The sequence below is a fragment of the Sus scrofa genome, chromosome 4 (assembly GCF_000003025.6).
Source record: "Sus scrofa isolate TJ Tabasco breed Duroc chromosome 4, Sscrofa11.1, whole genome shotgun sequence".
NCBI classification, from domain to species: Eukaryota; Metazoa; Chordata; class Mammalia; order Artiodactyla; family Suidae; genus Sus; species Sus scrofa.
In genome coordinates, this window is record NC_010446.5 from 90070808 (window position 1) to 90090855 (window position 20048).

A 20048-nucleotide genomic window follows, 5' to 3' on the forward strand; every position below is an offset into this window, starting at 1 on the left:
TGCTGTCCAGGCCACAGAGAACAGCTGGATGTCAGCAGGCTGAGGGAGAGGAAAGGGCCGGACCCGGGAGTCCAGGAGCTGGCACCAAGCCCCACCCCCGCGCTGCTAACCAGGTGCTCTCCCAGACGTGAGCTCACCATCCTTAAGCCCCGGGGCAGGGGGCAAGATCCCTCTCCCCACTGAGCTGCGCAGCAGGGGAAGGGCTGTGCTGGGGTCACCCAGACAGTCTATGCTTCCAGAGCAGCTGTTCACCACCAGACCCCACTGCAAGGAGCTGCAGGGGAGGGCCCCGGCCTGGGATCCCAGCCAGGACACCTGAGCTTGCGTTCTAACCTAAAAGGAGCCGGGGAAGCCAGAGCCAAGCCCGTCTCCACCTACTTCCTTCATTTTCCTCTATCTAAAGCTAGGGTGAGGCTGGGCACCCTCCAAATCCACAGACACGCACACAGGTACCCCCACACTCGTATTCCCCCTCTGGAACCTGGAACGGCTCTGCCTGCCCCACCCAGCTCCACCCGCCCCAGCCAGGCAGGTTCTGTAGAGACCTGCTCTGCTTTCTCTCTAGCACCCTCACCCCCACTCCAGCTCGCAGAACGTCCCTGCCCCCAGCACACTGCACACAAGTACACGCATGTTGCACACACACCAATATGCTTCACTCCCTGCCTCCCCCAGACCCATTCCCAGTCAGTCTGGAAGGGAACACTGGGCGGGAGGAAGGAGGGAGCTGTAGAAAGGGTGAGTAATCCCCTTGGCATCTGTCCCAGGTGGAGGCCAGAGGGAGACAGGACGCTAAGCTGGTGAGAAGGTAACCAGGGCTTCTAGATGCCTGGATGCTCTGTTTAATTTTCACTAATGAGCAGGCCCTGTGATTCCCACCCACCAGGCTCTGGCTTCTTCCTCCCTTGGCTGGGGCAAAGGACTGGCCCCTACCTGCCCACCAGGGGAGCTGTGGAAGAGCCAAGAAGGCAAGCAGGCACCTTGAACTGTCCTCGGGGACAGGAGGAGCTGGACAACAGGAAGTGGGCAAGCTGTGCTGACCCAGAGGCCAACTTCCTGTGTGCGCCACACTCCCACCCTCACGGAAAACAAAAATGCCTCTCCGTCTTCACGGCCTACTGTCCTAGGTAGGCCCCAACTGTCCCTGACCCCAAGGGCCCTTCAAAACCTGCTCACCCAGGCCCTGCCTTAGAAGAGAAACAAGTAGAAAGTAGCTCCCTGGGATGGGGAGTGTGCCTGGAGGACATGGGCAACAAAGCTGGTTTGAATGGGAAAGCAGGAGGGTGGGCCTAAGGGTGCGAGATACAGGGTGATTAGGGGTGCAGGTGGCAGCTTGTGTCTCTCTGGGTCTCCCCATTCTGCAAACCTCCTCCTCCTGCTTCAGTCCATGGCCTCAGATCTGGTACCTCAGCCAGTCTTCTCTAGGAAAACTGAGCCAGCTGAAAGGCCCAGGTACCAGCCAACCTTCACCATCTGGACACACCCACCACCTGAGGTTTCCGCTCTTTCTGAGGAGCCTCAACATTCCCCAAGCCTTCTTCCGTGTTCCATCCCAGTCCTAGAGTAAAGCAGGTGACAAAACACGTGTTGCCGTTCACACTTAGTTGTTTTTTTTAAGTTCACACCTCAGGCTCTGCACCTGTTCCTGTGCAACCCCCACTCACCCTAAAAAAGCCAGAGCCCCCACCCCCCAACCACCACCCTGGCCCAGATCCACACACAAAGGCACACTCTTTCTTCTAGCCAGACTAGGAGAGCCAGGAACTCTCTGGTGAAACTCTCTGGAGTCTGAAGGATATTATTAGGGGGTTGTTGGAAAACTACAGACAATGAGGGCCAGGGCCCTTTCAATCAACACAAGACTCCAGGGACTCCCCGTCGTGGCTCAGTGGTTAACAAATCCAACTAGGAACCATGATGTTGCAGGTTCAATCCCTGGCCTTGCTCAGTGGGTTAAGGATCCAGCATTGCCATGAGCTGTCATGTAGGTCAGAGATGAGGCTTGGATCCCGAGTTGCTGTGGCTATGGTGTAGGCTGGCGGCTACAGCTCTGATTCGACCCCTAGCCTGGGAACCTCCATATGCCACAGGTGCAGCCCTAGAAGAGACAAAAAGACAAAAACAAAAACAAAGAAAAAAAACACAACCCCACGGCTTATGGTGACCAGAGGCCCCATGGGTAAAGTGACCCAGCCAAGGAAGAGGCCAGCAGCCCCCAGGGTGGTTCTGCCCAGGTGGCAGTCCTGCCCAGGCTGTGACAATGAGGTCCTCCTCTTGGGAGACCCCATTTCTCCAGTGGACTGACCCCCTTCCTCAGGGGTAGACTTCACTACTCCTCAGGCTGACTCATATCTGCTTTTTAGGAGATAGAGAATTATTCAAGTTCAAGATTAAAGGCAATGAGCAAAACCTGAACTAAATGAAATGAGTAGAGGAGTTCCCGTCGTGGCGCAGTGGTTAACGAATCCGACTAGGAACCATGAGGTTGCGGGTTCGGTCCCTGCCCCTGCTCAGTGGGTTAACAATCCGGCGTTGCCGTGAGCTGTGGTGTAGGTTGCAGACGCGGCTCGGATCCCGCGTTGCTATGGCTCTGGCGTAGGCCGGTGGCTACAGCTCCGATTCGACCCCTAGCCTGGGAACCTCCATATGCCGCGGGAGCGGCCCAAAGAAATAGCAAAAAGACATAAATAAATAAATAAATAAATGAATGAATGAATGAATGAATGAAAGAAATGAGTAGGAAAAGATGGAAAGAGCACTTTGGGAAACAGAAGAGCAATCACCTCAGACAGACCTGGCACAGCCTCTCAGGAGCTATGTAATCTTAGATGAGTCGCTTGCTTTCTCTAAACCTCAGTTTTCTTATCTGCAAAATGGGGATAATGGAAATGAACTGAACTGCAGAACAGAAACAGACTCACAGACTTTGAAAAACTTATGGTTACCAAAGGGGACAGCCTGGTAGGGAGGGATGGCCTGGGGGCTGGGAATGGAAATATTCTAAAATTAGGTTGTGATGATGGCTGTACAACTATAAATACGATAAAATTCACAGGAGTTAAAAAAAAATGTAAAGGGGGATAATGGTGCCAACTTCAGAAGACTGTTCAATGAATAATGTATATAGACTATCACAGAGTCAGACACCTAACAGATGCTCAATAAAATGGTAGTTCCCACCTCTCTCTCCTATAGAGGGGGCAAGCCAATTCCCTTCACTCCCTGATCCTGTAACCTCACTGAGGGATGTAAGACCCCACCCAGAATCAGACAGTCCCAACACTCTGGCTTCTGTGTTGGCCCCAGCCCCTCTCTTAGACCACACCCAGGTCTGAGGGAGCAGCAAAAACCCCTCATCAGGGACCCCAGGATCCCTCCTACCCGGCACCTCCTTCCACAATTACAATGGAGCAGGGCCTGGGCTCTGAGCACCTCTTACTCTCCTGCAGGCGGCGCTAAGTCAGCTGTGTGCAGAGCAGCAGGGGAAGCGGGCTCCAAGCCTCCAGGCCCACTCCAGCCCCCCCACTTCTTCCCACCCTCCCCTCTCACTGCCCCACCCTGATTACAAGGATATCCTCAGCTCTGCTGATTCTAAGCCCGCTTCTCCCAAACCCATTCCCAGCTGTCATGTCTGTAATTACCAGCCTTGCCGGGGGCATCAGACTAGCACAGCAACACCTTATTTGCAAAGGTCTCCACCACATCAGGCCTCTGCCTCCTACTCTGTACAAGCAGGGTGGAGACAGGGCTGGAGAGTCTTCCTGAACCCCCTCATTTCCCTTCAGGTCACAAGAAGAAAGGTGACAGGAGGCTGCCCAAGTCAGATCAGCAGGAGCCAGGGTGAAAAGGGGGAAGACGGCTAGGGAACGAGTGAAAAGAGGGTTTCCTCCCAGGCCTTTTCCATCACCTCTGCTACCAAAACCTTCCTATGAACAGGGTTACCTCCCTGGAGACGATGAGAGAAATTTCAGGACAGTTCAGAAAGAACGGAAGTCAATGCCCAATGAAACAGGAAGACAGGCACCCACAGAGGTGAGGGGAGGTGCATACAGGAGGGAGCTGCCCAGGAAAGAGCAAGTATTTTATTTTATTTTATTTGTTACTTTATTTTATTTTATTTTATTTTTGTCTTTTAGGGCCGCACTAGCAACATATGGAGGTTCCCAGGCTAGGGGTGGAGTCGGAGCTGTGGCCACCAGCCTACGCCAGAGCCACAGCAGCTTGGGATCTGAGTCACGTCTGTGACCTACACCACAGCTCACGGCAATGCCAGATCTTTAACCCACTGATCGAGGCCAGGGATCAAACCCATGTCCTCATGGATGCTAGTCGGGTTCATTAACCACTGAGCCAGGACGGGAATTCCTATTTTATTTTTTTAATTAATTTATCTTTTTAAGATTTTTATTTTTTTCTAGTATGGTTGATTTACAATGTTCTGTTAATTTTTGCTGAACCGTAAAGTGACCCAGTCATATATATATAATATATATATATATATATTATATATATATTATACACACACACACATTCATTTTCTCACATTATGGAAAGAGCACATCTTAAAAAGCCCCATCCAAGGAGTTCCCATTGTGGCTCAGTAGGTTAAGAACCCAACTAGCATCCATGAGGATTCGGGTTCAATCCCTGGCCTTGCTCAGTGGGTTAAGGATCCGGCGTTGCAGTGAGCTGTGGTATAGGTTACAGACACGGCTCAGATCTGGTGTTGCTGTGGCTGTGGTGCAGGCTGGCAGTTGTAGCTCTGATTTGACCCCTAGCCTAGAAACTTCCGTATGCTGCAGGTGCAGCTCTAAAAAGACCAAAAAAAAAAGGCCCATCCTCAATCTAGACTTGGAGAAGAGGCAATTATAACCCACCCTCTCCTCTCCTTAGCACCTCCATCCCCACCAACCACAGAGGACTTTGTTACACAGACAGAGAAACTGAGGCCAAACCCCCAGTTAATACTTCAAGACCCAGGAACACCCAGCCACGTGTAGTTCAGCAGCACCCTTGCTCCCACTCGCCCAGGCTCAGCCTCCACCTGCTGCACCTCCTCAGTCCCCTCCCTGCCTGCCTACCTCATCCTTTAAACCCAGCTAAGACCAATCCACAAAGTGGAATATGATTCAGCCACAAAAAGGAGTGGAGTTCTGATGCTACAGTGTAGGTGAACCTTGAAAAAATTCTAAGTGAAGGAAGCCAGACACAAAAGGCCACACATTGTATAATTCCATTTACATGAAACACCCAGAATAGGTAAACCCATAGAGACAGTGGTTGCTGGTGCTGGGGGGAGGTAGGGAACAGGGAGCAGCAACTCCTTACTGGGTACAGGCTTCCTTTGGGGGTGATGAGAATGTTTTTTGATAGAGGCGGTGGTTGCACAACACTGCAGATGTATCAAGTGCCACTGTTCACTTACTTTTTATTATGTTTATCTCTCTCTCTCTCTTTTTTTTTTTTTTTTTTTTTTTTGCTTTTTAGGGCTGCACGTGGGGCATATGGAGGCTTCCAGTCTAGGGATCGAACCAGAGCTACAGCTGCTGGCCTACACCACAGCCACAGCGAAGCAGGATCCGAGCTGCGTCTGCGACCTACACCACAGCTCACTGCAATGCCGGATCCTTAACCCACTGAGCAAGGCCAGGGATCGAACTTGTATCCTCATGGATCCTAGTCGGGGTCGTTTCCCCCGAACCACAAAACGGGAACTCCCACTGTTCACTTTTGAATGGTTAATTTTATGTCACAGAAATTTCATCTCAGTTAAAAAACATCCAGGGAAAGGCACATCTCCTCCAGGAACCTTCCCTAACACCATGCCAGGACCAAGCATGCTCGCTCTATGCTCTAGTGGCCTCCTGAACACACCTCCATATATACTTACAGCGAATGGGCATGTTTCTGCACGTCTCCCCTGTGAAAGCCCTTCTTATTCACCCCTCACAGCCTGCACTTCACACAGCATCTGACAGGTAGTAGGCAGACAGTCTGCCAGAAGATGTGCAGAACCAAAGCCTCGCTCTCCCCCCAAACCCAGAACTCACTCCCTTAACAATCATCATTCAGAACCCCCACCATTCCAGAGGGCTTCCCAAGGGCCAGCGCTCGCTATATATTATTTCATTTAATCCTCATAAACCTAAAAGGGAGGGCCTATTATTAACTCCTTTGCAGGTGAGGCTTCAAAAAGTTCTCTCTCTGAGGTCTCAGAATTAAGAAGTGGCAAAGCCAGAATTTATGAGCAAGCTGCAACCCTGCGAAGGAGGCCGCTGGGGAGAAGTGGGGTTTGCAGAGGAAGGCCCAATCTGGGGTGGGTAGGGAGGAAGGATGATGTCTTAAGATACCTAAGACACTAGGGAATGAGTTTTAAGAACTTGCTCAATGTCACAACACCATTAAGTACTAATTGCAGTCAACTCTTTCGGACTCTTCCCTTTGGCCTCACAGTGTGGAGAGCTGCTCAGGGAGGAAGAGTAAAGAAGACTGGAGACCCTCAAACTCAAACTCAGGGAGGAGGGGCTCCAGGATCTTGTCCCTGTTCCCCTCAAAGCTTCTGTAAGTCAAGTTCACACCCCCTCAAACTGAAAGAACCTCCTGCAAACCAAATGAGCAATTGAAGTCTGTCTTGTTCTAGGGCCAGAGAAGGGGGCTCTTCCTCAGATCTCGAAGGAGCAGAACACTGGGGGCACACAGAGAGGCTGGCCCCGGGAGAAACAGGGAAAAGAGAGGGCGCGGCAGAACCCAGACAATGGCGGAGGAGGAGCCAATGTGGCCACTAGCTCCAGTCTGAGGTACTTTCAGAGGCGGCCTTTCCTAATGTCTGACCACACATCCTCCTCCTTGGAAGAGCTCCTCCCTCACCCCGTACCAGGAAAACGTCACACATGAAGTGAGAGGACAGGAGTGAACAAGGTACCCCAGGAGGCCAGAGCACACCATCCCAGATGCAAGTGCCTCGCTCACCCTGGGAACCCTACCCATCAGTAAAGCCACGTTTGGAGCAGTCACGTTTTCTTTTCTTTTCTTTTTTTTGGTCTTTTTTTAGGGCCACACCTGCAGCATATGGAAGCTCCCAGGCTAGGGGTTGAATCAGAGCTATAGCTGCCGGCCTACGCCCCAGCCACAGCATCGGAGGAAGGTCCCAGCCGGATCCTTAACCCACTGAGCGGTGCCAGGGTTCAAACCCAAATCCTCACAGACGCTGGTCAAGTTCATTCTGCTGAGCTATGATGGTTACTCCATCATGCATTTTTTTTTAAGCCAGTCTTTCCCTCCTCTGCCCCATCCCTAGTCCCAATATTCTCTAACTCCTACTGCTCTTATAATCCTGGGGGCTTAGGAGAGGTGGGGATCCCTGAGGGCTAAAGAGGAGACATTCCAATTACACGTGCCCAATAGGATCTCCCATTAGTGAATTACCCAGGGACCCAAATGGGCCTGTGCATTCAGAGCCTCAGCTCCTAAAACAGGGTGCCCCAACCTAATCTCTGGCAGCAAGAGGAAAACAGCTGAGAGTGATATGGGCAAGCAAGGCAGCATCCCAAAAATGGCGAGTCCCTTCCCTTCATCCCAAAAGAGAAAGGATGACAGGCACATGGTGGGAGTGGGTGGGGGGGGTGCAGGGAGAGAAAGAGAACACAGGCTCTGACCCTCCTCTGGGGACAGATACATCCACATCCCACCACACTATTCATGATGGTGAGTGTCGCCCTCGATGGATGTCTGTCCCTTCCCCCAACAGATGGATAACTGCCCTCCCGGCAAGCTCAGCCCCTATCCCTCACCCTGAGACCTGGACCCAGATCACAGCTCCATCCCAATCATGTTTCTCAACAGGAAAAAGTGCAACCGTGTGGTAAACCACACAGACAGACTTGCAGAAACACCTGAAGAAACACCCTCCACTGCTCTCCCCAGAGCTCCCATGCCACCTTCTTAACCCTGTGCCCCAGGGAACCCAGATGTTCTGTACCAGCCTCAATCCTCCAAGCATGGCCCTTCCTCCTGCTTCCATTCCCTACCAAAGCCCCCAGACTCCTCCCAAACTGCAGCGTAGAGCTAGTGGGCTCTGAAGCAGCAAGCTCCAAGACGGCTTTGCAAGACAACTGTGGCCTGAGGGGGCTGAACTTAGGCTGGGAGGCCAAGAAGGTGGCCTCTCCGAGCGCTACAACACAGCCTATGAAGATGGGGCTCTTATTCTTCTCCCTGATCCCTCCAATCCCTTAGATTCCTCTAGGGCTACAACCTGAATCCTTGTTCCCTATTTCCCACAAAACACACCCTTGTCTAGAAGAGCCCACCTCCCAAAACAGGCACCGCATAAGATGGCCCACTCACTCCCACCCATAGGTCTCAGACACTACAAGGTGCTACCCTCAAACCAGGGCAGGGCCATCCAAGAAGCCTCAGAATCCTCCAGACAGCCCTCCCTTTGGGCTCTCTGCCAGGAAAATCCGCCTGCAGAGGCAAGTGGCAGTACCCCCTAAAACCACACTCAGAAATACACGCGCCACCTAAGGCAGGTACACGCTGGCAGGTTACACACAAGAGAACACAGATTCACTCACACTCCTTTGCATTACACAGGTGCACACGCACCTACCCAGGTATGCCCCATTTTGCTCTTACACACCCACCTTCCTCAGTCCCTGTGTATCTTTCCCATAAGCCCCTCCCCAGTTCACACACACAGACACACAGCCCTCCCCCAGAGGATACACATAAATACACATCCAAACACACACCGCAGATACATGGCCAGCTGCTCCTTGGTTGCGCACACACTTGGGCACAGAAAAACACCTACATCTCCAAACCCAGGGGCCCACCTGCAGGAACACACAGCACTTAAAGGCGTGCACGCACACGCACACGCACACACACACACACAAAGAATCATGCACACTGATGCTCCACCAAACCTTTAAAACTCACCAATGCAAAACCCGCAGCCCCTCCAATGGGTAAATATGAGAGGGGAGATAGATGCCGGCGCCTGTCCCCTGGGCCCCACACACAGCTCCCGGGTCTCTGGCCTCCAGCCCCATCCTCGAGCTGCACACACGCCCCCCAATACTCTCCTCCGGCGGCTCCCCAGTCTCCATATCACACCCCGAACGCATACCTGACCCTGTCCCTCCCCATGCTCCTGAGTTGTGTATGCACCCTAAACACCCTCGCCTTCCAATACCTCCAGACTCCGATCTTTCCGCTGCCTCTCCCCCCACCTCCAACACACACTCCCAATCTCCAGCTTCAACCAGTTCCCCTGGGAACCTTAAGGCCCCCGCCCGGCCCCGGGCCCAGGAAAGTCCCCGGCTCTCCAGGCCCGGGCTCCGCCCCCTCCCCACGCGCCCCTTCCTCTACTCAAAGTTGGGGGGGGCACTCCGCTGTGCAGTGGGGGAATAGACCGGAAGGGGGTTGCCCCGCGTCCCCCTTCCCCCTTAAGCCGTTCTGCTCGTTCGGGGGGCCCGGCACCCCCTGGCCCTTTGCATGATTGTCCCCCTTTCTGTTTCTTTTTTTTCTTTCTTTTTTTTTTTTTTTTTTTGCAAACTTTGCCCGCACCCCCGCAGCCCGGCACTCACCCGCCGCTGCGAATGGTCCGGTGGGCTCGGCCGGCGCCCCACACGGCCCAGCGTCTTTGTATCCGCAGCGTTCCGGGTCGCTCCGAACTCCGCGCTCCCCGACGGGAAGCGCGGACGATGCGAGGGTGTAGAGGGGCTACTGAGTCTGGTCGCCCCCTCGTCGTCCCAGACCGCTGCCTCTTTCCCCCTCAGGGCCCCGGGGGCTGGGGACCAGGGGGGAGTGGGGGGCGCTCAGGCTCCCATGGCGGGACCAAGGATCAAGGAATCAGGGATCAGGAATCAGATCGGGAGCCGGCGGAGGAGGGGGGAGGGGGCGGAGGGGGAGGGGACGAAAGCCGAGGGGGGGCGGGGGGCGGGGGAGCGCGCGCTCCCGGGTGCCGCCTCCCGGCTGTTCTTGCAGCCGCCGCCTCTCCCGCCGCCGCGTCCATTGTCTGCGGCCCCGCTCTTCCCCGAGTCGCTGCCCCGCCCCCAGCCCTTCGTCGCCAGATGCCCAGCGGCCCTCTTGGATCCTGGGAATCGCCGGCGGGGATGCGACCCCGGCCCTGAACTATGATCTGGGGGGATTGCCTTGATTCCTGGCCTGGGCCCAGCCTGCAGCCCCTCCTGGGTCTGTTTTCCTCAACCTGCCTGTCGGAGATCGAGCCCCCAGACCCACGGGTATAGCCGTGTCCAATTCTTTAGAGCCATAGAAATACACGAATCCAAGGGAATCTGGGAGGCGAAAAGATTGATTTATCCCCCCCTAGGGCTGCGGAAAGAAAAAGTCATTCCTGATTTTAATTAGCGGTGAGAAATCCTCCCTGCTGCCCATGCATACGGGGATTTCCCTGACACAGTCACCATCATATTCCCCCCCCCCGACCCCTCGCCGCAGCCCCACGCTTCCAAAAATAATTTAATTACTTGGTGCTCTCGCTGCGAGCCGCGACCGCCCAGTCAGTCTGGGACGCTCCCTCATTAACACTTTTTTCCTCCCCTCTGGTTTGAGCGTTAGGATTAATTACAAAGGGAACCTGCCCTGGGGGAGTGGAGGAGGGGGAGACTACGAGGGCGCTAGGACTTTGGATGACGGAAGAGAGAGATCCTTCTCCCAGGAAACCTGCAAGTGTAAAATGCGTGGGCCTAGGGGGTCAGATAGGGCTCTCGGCCCCAGGGGTTTCGGATGGTACTAAGCAAGGACTGTGGGAGTATCACAAATATTCCACATAATCGGCTATTTCAGCCTTAGAGTAGGCCAAGAAACCAGCTGAGGTTCACGAAATGGGACCGTAGCTTTTAACCCACCAAGATTGACCCCCACTATAAATGTCTGGGCTTGTGGAGTTCCCTAGTGTCAGAGCGGATAGGGACTCCGAGTTATCACTGCTGTGGCTCAGGTTCTATCCCTGATGGAGGAATCTGCCAAAAAGAAAAAGAAAAAGTCCGGGCTTGTGAGAAGTACATATACCCCTTGGAGTGAGTAAAAGTATTATCATAATATCATTAGTATTATGTACAACCCACACTTAACTAGAACAGTCATACTTCAAAAGTACCTTTGCACACTTCTCAGGCAGGGCAAGTCCCTCTTAACATCTCAACAGCCTCCAGCTTCCAATCCTGATGCCTTCTCTCACCCAACCCTGTGATTAGAAGATCTCAGGGAATGAGACTCGTTTGGAGATTTTTCTCCTCTCTGATGAAAAATTTTTTTCTGAGACTTAATCTCATCCTTTTTGGTCCTCCATTCTAACCTGACCAAAGATGAGGGCAGAGCCATATTCCTCCATCCTGTGACCATTCCCATATGTCATTTTTTTAGGTCTTAAGAGAATCTTGGGACACCTTCCCTCCTTCACCCAAACCCTTGCCTCTGCTCTTACTGTCTCCCCACATCATGGGTCAGCAAGTGAGTCAGCACGGAGACTGCATGAACTATGCAGAATCATCATTTCAGGTACCCAAGTCCATGCACGCATTCAGGGGCTCGCTTGCTTGATGCCTATCATATGCCAGGCACTGGGCTGCACTGGAGGTCCTGGGGGTGACCATGACCAGCTGTATGGCGGACAGTTGGCAGGAGAGCTGGGGAAGGGTAAAAGGAGATAGAGCGGGCTTAGGGTGCTCCCAGCTCTGCCCAAGGCACACCCCCAGTGCTGGGCAACAAGTGTATAATTTGACACAATGCTGGGGCTGCCTTAACTGCCACAGCTCGGGCTGACCTAATCCAGCAGGTTTACTCTGAATTGCATTCACATGATGGCAGGCTGTTTCACAGACCTTAAACTCAAGACTAGAAAATGTGGTTTCTTTTCTCTCTTTTTTTCTGCCTTTTTTTTTTTTTTTTTTTTTTTTTTTTTTTGCTTTTTAGGGCCACACCCGTGGCATATGGAAGTTCCCAGGTTAGGGGTCAAATCAGAGCTGCAGCTGCCAGCCTACACCACAGCCACAGCAACACCAGATCCGAGCCTGTCTGTGACCTACACCACAGCTCACGGCAACACCAGATCCTTAACCTGCTGAGTGAGGCAAGAGATCGAACCCGCAACCTCACGGTTCCTGGTCAGATTCGTTTCCGCTGCACCACAGCAGGGAACTGTGGAAACCCAGTTTCTTTTTTTTTTTTTTTTTTTTTTTTTTTGTCTTTTTGTCTTTTGTTGTTGTTGTTGTTGTTGTTGTTGTTGTTGCTATTTCTTGGGCCGCTCCCGCGGCATATGGAGGTTCCCAGGCTAGGGGTCCAATCGGAGCTGTAGCCACCGGCCTACGCCAGAGCCACAGCAGCGCGGGATCCGAGCCGCGTCTGCAACCTACACCACAGCTCACGGCAACGCCGGATCGTTACCTACTGAGCAAGGGCAGGGACCGAACCCGCAACCTCATGGTTCCTAGTCGGATTCCTTAACCACTGCGCCACGACGGGAACTCCGGAAACCCAGTTTCTGATGTCAGAATTAATGATTGTTCTGTAGACGGTCCCCACCTAAAGCTCCAACCCTAAATCCAATGTCAACAATTGAAGCTTCAGGATTAACAGAAATTAGGCATCGAACTGGAGTGAAAGCCATCTCTCCCTTCTCTCTCTGAGGGTGAGATTGGGGGCTTTGGATTATATGTCTGGAAAAAAAATGCTGGATTACAGAGGAGAGATCCGACATGAAATCTGATTGCTGTGGCATGTCCCATGCAGATTTTCTCTGGACTGTCCTCCACCCTCACCCTTAGGGTGAACTTCACACACCCTTAATTTACAGAGTGAGGAAACGAAGACCCACAGAAGAGGCCTGTGTGCCCTAGGGCCCAAGGGAACTGGTCTCATTCTTCAGGAGGAAGGAGAATGTTGAGATGACATCCAACCATGATTTTCCCAAAGAGACCAACCTGCAGCGGCAGAGGGAGGTCAGGAACCTGAAAGACCACTGAGCAAAACAGGTTGAACTTCAAATTCACAGCTCCCAGGGGTTGCCATTGCGGCTCAGCAGTAACAAATCCAACTATCCATGAGGATGCAGGTTCGATCCCCGGCCTCCATCCGTGGGTTAAGGATCTGGCATTGCCATGAGCTGCGGTATAGCTCACAGATGCGGCTCGGATCTGGCGTTGCTGTGGCTGTGGTGTAGGCCAGTCACTGCAGCTTTGATTCGACCCCTAGTCTGGGAACTTCCATGTACCGCAGGTATGGCCCTAAAACTAAAATAAAAAATAAAAAAAAATCTCAGGTCCTAGCTTGGACCACATGGGCAAGTTTCTTAATTTCTTCAAGCCTCGATTCGTCCAAATAATAACAGAAGGCACCCCCTCAGCATACCCACAGTGCCCTCGTCAGTTCCCAAGTAAATTTCCCTTCTCTGATGTGTGCCTTGGGGATTCCTGGTGCTTTGGGGGCTCTTGCTCAAGAAAGGGGGAGCCCAGCCAAAAGCCAGGGTTCTCAAGAAAAGCACTTTCAGGAGTTGCCGTCGTGGCGCAGTGGTTAGCGAATCCAACTAGGAACCATGAGGTTGAGGGTTCGATCCCTGCCCTTGCTCAGTGGGTTAACTATCCGGCATTGCCGTGAGCTGTGGTGTAGGTTGCTGACGCGGCTCGGATCCCGCATTGCTGTGGCTCTGGCGTAGGCCGGTGGCTACAGCTCCGATTAGACCCCTAGCCAAAAAAAAAAAAGAAAAGCACTTTCAACTCCTCACTAGCTCATGGGCCTGAGAAAGCAGGAATAGTTCTCAACCTTGACTGCAGTTTTTGTTTGGTTTGGTTTGGTTTTTTTCTTCTTAGGGCCACACTCACTGAATTAGAGCTACAGCTGCCACCCTACACCACAGCCACAGCAACTCGGAACCCTAGCCGTGTCTGCAACTTACATCACAGCTCACAGCAACACCGGATCCCTGGACCACTGAGCAACGCCTCATGGATACTAGTCAGGTTCATTTCCTTTGTGCCACAACAGGAACTCCCTTGCCTGCAGATTTTAATCATCTGAGAAGCTCTGAAATCATACCAGTACCCAGAATCCATGCCAGACTAATTAAACCGGAAACTTCCAAGTTGTGGCCCAGCTGTCAGCATTTTGTTGTTGTTGTTTATTTGTTTGGGGCCATGCCTGTGGCATGAGGAAGTTCCAGGGCCAGGGATCCAATCCAAGCCACAGCAGCAACCTGAACCATAGCAGCGACAATGCCCGGTTCTTAATCCACGAGCCACCAGGAAACTCCAGCATTTATTTTTGTTACCTCAGTGATTCTAATGTGAGAACCACTAAATCAAACTTTTTTTTTAGCTGCAGGCTGCAGAAGCTCCCAGGCCAGTGATCAGACTGAACCTAAGTCGCAGCAGTAACCCGAGCACAGCAATGTCAATGCCAAGTCCTTAACCACCAGGCCATCAGGGAACTCCCAGATCAAACTCTTTTTGATTCCTTTCCACCTTTCTTGGCAGAATAACGTCCCACCTCCCTTGCCCAGGATTAATCCCTCCAGGTTTTATTAGATCCCGTCCTTTCATTGTCCCCAATCTCTCCTGTATCTAACTTCAAACCTTCCAACAAAATAAGACACCTCCCTCCGCCCTGCAGCCTCCTCTTGCTTCAGCCCTGTCTTTTCTTTCCTTATCATCTGACCTTCTCAAGAGAATAGGTTCCTCACCGCCATCCTTCACTCCTCAGCCCCTTACAACCCAGCCATCCTCTCATCCTCTTTCCTTTTCCTGACTTCGAATATCAGTTCTTCCCAGAATCCACCTTTGGCCTCTTTACTCCTCACTCAGCATGCTCCCCCGGAGTAATGCCATTCTCTCCTTCAGCTTCAGTCTGTACATACGTATTAATACTCCTAAATCCCGATGTCTCTTCTGGAGTTCCCATCGTGGCACAGCGGAAACAAATCCAACTAGAACCTTGAGGTTGTGGGTTCGATCCCTGGCCTTGCTCAGTGGGTTAAGGATCTGGCGTGGCCGTGAGCTGTGGTGTAGGTCACAGACACAGCTCGGATCTGATGTTGCTGTGGCTGTGGTGTAGGCTGGCAGTTACAGCTCCAATTCGACCCTGAGCCCAGGAACGTTCATATGCCCCAGGTGCAACCCTAAAAAGCAAAAACAAACAAACAAACCAGATGTTTCTTCTGAGCATCACACTCATACTTCCAGCTTCCTACTGGATGTTTTTCTTTTCTTTTTCGGCTGCCCTGGGGCATATGGAGTTCCCTGGAGAGCCGCAGTTGTGACCTACACTGCAGCTGCAGCAAATACAGGATCCTTAACCCACTGTACCAGGCCAGGGTCAAACCTGCATCCCAGTGCTGCAGAGATGTCTCTAATCCCGTTGTGCCACAGCAGGAACTCCCCTACGGGACATTTTTTTTTTTTTTAACCTTTTTACTGCCAGGCTAGGGGTCATATCGGAGCTGCCGCTGCCAGCCTATGCCACAGCCACACCAGCGCCAGACCCGAACCCCATCCTCAACCTATGCCACAGCTTGCAGCAGCACTGGATCCTTAACTCACTGAACAAGGGCACCGTGTTGTGTTCTTAACCTGCTGAAGAACAACGGGAACTCCCCTATTGGACATTTATTTTAACTTGGCTATTCTTTGGGTACTCTAAACAGAGTAGGTTTAAAGGGAACACATTATCTTCCCTCCCCATCACCTTACGCATTTCCAAATCTGTTATCATTCCCTTCCAATCTTTCTTTCTGTTGCCAGAATGATTTTTCTGAAAGAGAAATCAGACAATCCTTCCATTGCCTAAAACAATTCAGTGACTCCCCGATGTCTACAAGATGAAGTCACACTGTGTAAGGACCTTAAGTTTCCCCCTCCAGCTTATCTTCTATCAAAACCCAGGCATGGAACACACATACATTCTAACTATTTCCATTTACTGGGTTTGTCCTTTTTTTTTTTTTTTTTTTTTTTTTTTGCCTTTTCTAGACCCATTCTCGTGGCATATGGAGATTCCCAGGCTAGGGGTCTAATTGGAGCCGTAGCCGCCAGCCTACACCAGAGCCACAGCAACGCTGGATCCGAGCTGCGTCTGCAACCTACACCACAGCTCATGGCAACGCTGGATCCTTAACCCACTGAGCAAGGCCAGGGATCGAACCCGAAACCTTATGGTTCCTAGTCGGATTCATTAACCACTGTGCCGCGACGGGAACTCCTTACTGGTTGTTTTGTCAACTTAGGCCTTTGTTACAGCCTCTGCATTTACTCGGTGTTTTCTTTGCCTAAAATCCCATCCCCCTCCTCTCTGCCTAGAAAATTCTGTGCATCCTTCAAGACTTATCTGTGGTCTCCTCTTTGACCCCTCCCTGACTTTCCAAAGCGACGTTAGAATGCTCCCTCCCCAGAGATCCTTCTTTGTGCTCCCAGAGCTGTGCATTTTGTGTCATTGTATGGTAATTTCTTATTTACATATCTGTCTGCCCAGCTGGTCTGTGAGCTTCTGAAGTGGAAGAATCAGTGCTTTATGCATCTATCTATACGCAGAACTTAGCTCAGTTAGTGGGACACAACAGTAAATGTTTGGGGAAACAGAACAGAGGAGAAAAGACTGAGAGGAGATAAACTGGAATATTTGATGTTAAAGGAAATTTTCTCTATTTTACAGATAAGGGAACGGGTGAAGCAGGTAACTCATTGCCCCCAAATCATACAGCTAATTAACTGCACTTAACTGGCAATATCAAAACTAGAACCGAGGTCTCCTGATTTCTGGTTCAGTAGCCTGTCTACTTGTTCCACTTGAAATGAAGATACCGGGCAGTGGCTCTTCACTTTTTGTGGACTGGTGCTCTCTTTGAGACGCTGTTAAAAGCAATAGGCTCTCTCCAGAAAAATGCACATAGAATTTCACATCCAATTTTCAGGAGGTCCAGGGAGTTAGTGATGGAGTGAGGGAAGGTTTGAAGGAAGAAGAATCTAGAAATGGAGAGACTCGTGAGAAGTCTAATGCAGTAGTTGAGAGAGAGACAGAGTCAGCAGGCTCCAAGAATAGGGGGATGGAAAAGAAAGTTCAAATTTCGGAAGTGACCTGCAGGAGGAATGAATAAAGTTAAGGAACAAGGAGGCATTTAAGATGCCTCAGGTTTCTGGTATAAATAATAAGGAATGTGGTGATGCCACACATCAAATTAGGGGCTACTGAGAGATGGTAGATTTGAAGGGTGGATCATGTCTTTGACTTTACAGGTGTCTTAGATGTCTGCAGGCCATGAGGGATGTCCATAGGAAGCTAGCAACATCACAGGTACCTTCCACATCTCTTGTCACTCTTCCTCAGGCCATCTGGATAATCTTTTTTCCCCTGAACCAAATACATATTTCCCTTCCTCCATCCCCTTGGTTCATCCCAGTCCCTCTAAATGCTGTGCCTTACATTTACCACCTTTTTCTTTTTTTTCTTTCTTTTTTCTTTTCTTTTGTCTTTTTTAGGGCCTCACCCACGGCACATGGAAGTTCCCTGTCTAGGGGTCTAATCAGAGCTACAGCTGCCAACCTAGGTCACAGCCATAGCAACACCAGATCCGAGCTGAGTCTTTGACCTACACCACATCTCACGGCAATGCCAGATCCTTAACCCACTGAGCGAGGCCAGGGATTGAACCCACAACCTCGTGGCTCCTAGTCAGACTCGTTTCCTCTGCACCACGATGGGAACTCCACATTTACCATCATTCTTATCCAGAATATTTCAAGGTCCAGTTCAGTTCTTATTCCTGACACCACCAATTTGACCAGTTTAATCTCTCCTATCTATAAAATCCCCATTTTTCTCTGAACTTCTCTTACCATATTTTATATTTTGAATTTCAGTTATTTGTGTTACTGAGAAAAAAGCAGAAAAGGGGGGGGGGAGCAAAGGACAGATGGTACAAATAGGTGACAAATAGCAAGATGGAATATTTAAACCCAGCTATATCAGTAATCACATTAAATGTAAATGGTCTAAACACACCAATTAAAAGGCAGCATTTGTCTCATTTAATTACAAAAGTAATATCTAACTATACTGCCTACGAGAAACCCTTTCAAGTATGAGGACATGAATAGGCTAAAGGTAAAAGGATGGGAAAATATATGCCATTCCAACACTAATCAAAATAAAGTAGGAATGGCTATTTTAAGGCTAAATAAAGTAGACGTCAGGGCAGTATTTCCAGGAATAAAGAGGGTCGCTTCATAATGATAAAGAGGCCAATTTATCAAAAACAATAGCAATTCTAAACATTTATGTTCCTGTTAACAGAGACTCAAAGCACAAGAAGCAAACTCTGATGGAACTGCAATGAGAAATCGACAAATCCACAGTTATAATCAGAAATGTCAATACCCATCTCTCAACTGATAGGACAAGTAGACAGAAAATCAGTAAAGATATAAAGGACTTGACCATCACTATCAACTAACTTGACCTAATTGACATTTATAGACCATTCCACTCAACAACATCAGAATGCGCAGTCTTTTCAAGAGCACATGGAACATTACCAAGATAGATCATATCTTGGGCCATAAAAGTAGCCTTGATAAATTTAAAAGTCATCCGATCATACAAAATAAATTCTCTGACTATGATGGTATTAAATTATATATCAATTATAGAAAGATACCTGGAAAAGCTCCACATATTTGGAAACTAAATAGTACAATATTTAGTACAATAAAATTTAATAAATACAATACAATAAATAAATAAAAATACAATACAATAAAATTTAGCACAATAGTACAGTTCTAAATAATTCATGGATAAAAGAAGAAATCAATAGGGAAATTAAAATTTTTGAACTGAATGAAAATAGGAACATAACATAATAAAATCTATGAGATGTATCTAAAGCAGTAATGAAAGAGAAATTTACAGTTCTAACAGCCTGTGGTGGAAAAGACAGTCTCAAGTCAAAGATATCAGCTTCCACTTTACAAAATTAGGGGGAAAGTGCAAATTAAACCCTAAATAAGTAAAAGAAAAGAAGTAATAAAGATCATGCAGAGATCAATGAAAGAGAAAAAAGAAAATTAATAGAGAAAAACCAGTGAAACCACCAGCTAACCCATGAAAAACCAGTGAAACTAACAGTTCTCTGAGAAAATAGGAAGAATAGATAAATCTATCCAGACTGATCAGAAAAATAAGAAAAGAAATAAACATTACTAATATCGGTAATGAGAAAGGTAACATCACTATAGATTCTAAAGATACTAAAGGAATAATAGAAAAATATTATGAACAGCTTTATGTCAAGAAATCTGACAATTTAACTGAATGTTAAAATCTCTTGAAAGTAGCAAAATGTCAGACTTACTCAAGAAGAAATAGATAATCTGAACCACCCTGTAACTATCTATTGAGTTGTAGTTAAAAACCTTCTCACAAAGAAAACATCAAGGCGAAATGGCTTTACTGGTGACTTCTACCAAATATTTAAGAAAGAAATAATACCAATTTTATACAAACTCTTCCAGAAAATTGAAGCACAGGGAATACTTCCCAAGTCATTATGTAAAGCTATAATTTCTCTGACACCCAAATAAGACAAAGAAATTACACAAAGGAGTTCCAGTTGTGGTGCAGTGGAAACAAATCTGACTAGTATCCGATACAGCCCCTAGCCTGGGAACTTCCATATGCCCCAGGTGGGGCCCTAAAAAGAAAAAAAAAAAAAAGAAAGAAAAAAAGAAAAAGAAAAGAAATTGACAAAAGTTTGATATCCACTTCTGATTTAAAAAAGACTTTCAGGAGTTCCCATCATGGCGCTATGGAAATGAATCCAACTAGGAACCATGAGGTTTCGGGTTCTATCCCTGGCCTCGCTCAGTGGGTCAAGGATCTGGCATTGCCATGAGCTGTGGTGTAGGTGGCAGATGCTCAGATATGGCATTGCTGTGGCTGTGGCAACAGCTCCAATTCAGCCCCTAGCCTGGGAACCTCCATTAGCCACAGGTGTGGCCCCAAAAAGACAAAAGACAAAATAAATAAATAAAATAAAA

General features: G+C 49.5%; 1 protein-coding gene across 2 annotated transcripts in view; it reads right to left on the bottom strand.

Moving 5' to 3' along the window:
* The window catches only part of VANGL2 (VANGL planar cell polarity protein 2), a 28708-nt gene extending 18814 nt beyond the window's left edge, over positions 1–9894 (bottom strand). The window contains exon 1 of one of the 2 annotated variants that reach the window (XM_005663204.3): positions 9591–9894. The gene's annotated coding sequence lies outside the window, so the exon portion shown is untranslated. Of the gene's footprint in view, positions 1–9196; positions 9535–9590 lie in introns of those variants that run through there. The other variant, XM_021089572.1, reaches the window with a different exon arrangement.